The sequence below is a fragment of the Cryptomeria japonica genome, chromosome 3, assembly GCF_030272615.1.
Source record: "Cryptomeria japonica chromosome 3, Sugi_1.0, whole genome shotgun sequence".
NCBI classification, from domain to species: domain Eukaryota; kingdom Viridiplantae; phylum Streptophyta; class Pinopsida; order Cupressales; family Cupressaceae; genus Cryptomeria; species Cryptomeria japonica.
The window spans coordinates 759,903,283-759,906,568 of NC_081407.1; the positions used below are offsets into that span (position 1 = coordinate 759,903,283).

Genomic DNA, 3,286 nt, shown 5'->3' on the forward strand with positions numbered 1-3,286 from the left:
TAACCTTGTTCCCCTTATGTCCCTTCTTACGCTTGCTAGTTTGCCTTTTTATAGTTTTTAGCTTTTCTTTTTCGGGCAGCATGTGTTGGATTTAGACCTTCTCAATTTGGTTGGTTTTCTCACTCATGAGATCCCTCTGTGTTGCTTGGTAGGTTTATATGTAAAGGTTCGGGCCCTCTCCTACTTTATCTAATCAAAACAATCAATGAGGAGTAGAGAATATAGTAAAATTGGAGAGAAAAAGTCTACATAATAATAGAAAAGGTGCAGGATTACAAATTAGATATGTGTAGAGTAAAATCAATCTACAATCACATAATAAACCTAAGATCAATTAAGATTTTGTATACAATTTTTGACATTGACTGTTTCCAAATTATGTATTTTTTGATATGAAAGTGAGTAGAATCTACAGTGCAGCAATATTATCTGAATCATTAAGTATATTAATAAAATATCCATACCCTTATACATTTAATTTCCTAAAATAGCATAAATTTACACAATTTTTTTTTTCAACTACTAATTTAAATTTATTTAATATAAACTGATATATAATAAATTGTTTAAATTTATTTAATTACTCTAAATTGAAAGGCTATTCTACGTTACAATGTCTCACATTCTTGTGAGTTTGTTATACTCTATTTTATATTAAATAAAAATCTTATAGGAGCAGTCAAATGTAAAAGGTTAATAATTCCCCATGCAAGTGAATATATTTAGTTGCGTCATATGCAATTACACCAGGTGTGTTCATAGTTTCAAGAAACATTCGCATAAATTAGTTTTTTGAATTATTGGTATGAACATAAATTCAACTATTTCCTATCTATATATTGCAGTTCTTGTGAGATTTACCTAAGAAATGCTTCTAAGTTACAATCAAGATAATATAAACAAACACTGGCTTGATGTTCTAACACTACGCTTCAAATTTGAGAAAAATATTATTTGATATTTTCCATATATTCGTCTTTAGTGATAACTAAGAAGCCCCATTCCATGTGCTCATGCTTGTAAAGTAACAGAATTGAGGGATTCCTAAAAAATTGTCTATAATGCACACATTTGGTCTAACAGCTGGAACCTTTTCTGCAGGTGAGAACACCCGAACTTGCAGTGATAGAGCCCACAATAGAGGAAGGTCTTGCCGCCATACTCGATGCTTAGGCATAGCTTGAGGATGCTTTAGCCCCTGATGTTGTGAAGAATGCCCCATTTAACATAAGATCTCCCACTGATCTCCAGTTGCCTTCTGTTGAATCTTGGTGCTTTGTAACCTGCACATTACCCATACTATAACTATACAACAACCATTGAATACCAAAGATATAAGAGACATGAGTTGTACAGGTCTTTTACCTCCTTGTGGAAACGATAATCAGGAGCAAGGAATCTGTTGCCTTGGCTGTTAATGGTGGGGTTTGCACTTCCCCAGATTGCATACATTTCCCAATGGGTGTAATCATTGTTCACCACATGAAAGTATCTATGTCGACATCTGCATCATAACGTTAATATCTTAAAGACTTGAGCAAATAAACTTCAGCAAGTTGTATATTCGTGGTCTTTGTGCAAGGAATACAATTTGTTACAAAATTTTATTCACACCTGGGCATACGTTGAACAAGCCCTTATCCAAAGTGGTTGAAAGCAACTGTTACTTGCATTTTGACGTCCTTGATGTAGGCGTTGCTGTGTCCTAGGAGCATCACCTGGAAAAAGCCGATAAATATTGGACTTGAGAAATAGCATTCTATCGACAATTTAATAAATACTCACATTTTTTTCGTTCAAGTCTAGTAATAGGCTTTTAATACCCTACCCTAAAATCCTCGGATAAAAAATACAATTGTGAAACCTAATTTCAAAGAACAGTATATTTATGGTAGACCAAAAAAGCAGTTTTGAGCACCTTGTCATGGTGAGTGAAAAAGCTGTTTGAAATGGTTATAGCAGTGGAACCCATGATGGCGTCGATCAATCCATCTGCGCAACTTGACAATGAACAGTGGTCAACCCAAATTGCGCTTGATCCAAAGATGGAAATCCCATCTCCATCACTCTTGGCTCTAAACCCATAATGTGTCGGGGAGCTCCTAACATTTGTATTTCCCGCAGGTTTACAGTCGTGGATATGAACTCCGTGAATGATAATATTGGTCACATACTGAATTGTAATGCAAGCTCCAATTGCTATATGAACATTGGCACCTCTACCATGAATAGTCTTATAACTGTTCGTGATAAGCTCCTCCTTGAGCTGAATAACCATATGTCTTTGGAAAATAATCCAGAGAGGTTCGGTTTGAATAACAGCGTGCCGCAGAGTGCCAGGTCGAGGATTGACTGGGTCATCGTCATTTGGATCTGTAACTATATAATATCTTCCATTCTTACCTCCAATGGCGTTTTTGCCAAATCCGATGGCACAATCAGCCAGTCTCTTTCGGTTGTTAACCCAGTTAGGATCACAACGCCAACAGTCATCGATGGGGTTCCCCGTTTCGCACGAGCTCAGCTTTCTTTTCGAATTATTTAAACTCCTGCACAATAGTTCTTGAAATAAATAATCTCAACTGTCTGTAATATATGCTAGCTATAAAAAAATGATAGGACTTCGAAATTCTCTTAATTGAACTGACTTAAATATCTTTTCTGTAGTGAATTTTCTTTCATTGAATCTGTCTCAACGACGACAGTTGTTAATTATCCAATGGCATGATGATATAGGTGATAGAAATTTGTTCTATAACTGCTACATACCAACTACAGTTACAAGAATAGTATTATAGAAATTACAGTGAAGAAAACGTCGAGGAACAGCATAAGAATAAATATAACATTTATAATAAACCTTGTCATTTGGGATTTCATACTAATGTACTAAATTCAATAAGATTTTGGATTTCATTTCGATACTACCATAAATAAATTCTCTAAAATGTCTAAATCATCTGAAAGGCGAGATGGTTACCTTTCTACCATTTGAACTACAAGCTCCGGCTTCTCAACATGAAATTTATCACTATTCTCAGCCTTAGTCATATTGAAGGGGGTTCTTATTGATTCCACCATTACTAACTTGAAGAAAAAGACAGCAAGAAAAAGAAACAATGGCTGTTAGGCTTGTCTGCTCGCCATTTTGGATAGGAGAAAACCTGCAATGGTTGTATTAAATGCTAGGGCTTTGGGCTCTCTTATATACAAAATCATCATGTGCAAAATCTGTAGCGAAGGGGGAATCTTGACCCCGCCGTTTGAAAATATGGTTGTATGCACG

General features: G+C 35.5%; 1 pseudogene; it reads right to left on the reverse strand.

The window, feature by feature from the left end:
- Window positions 1-1,076: 1,076 nt before the first annotated feature.
- LOC131058124 (probable pectate lyase 18) lies at window positions 1,077-3,081 on the reverse strand (annotated as a pseudogene).
- Window positions 3,082-3,286: the final 205 nt, after the last annotated feature.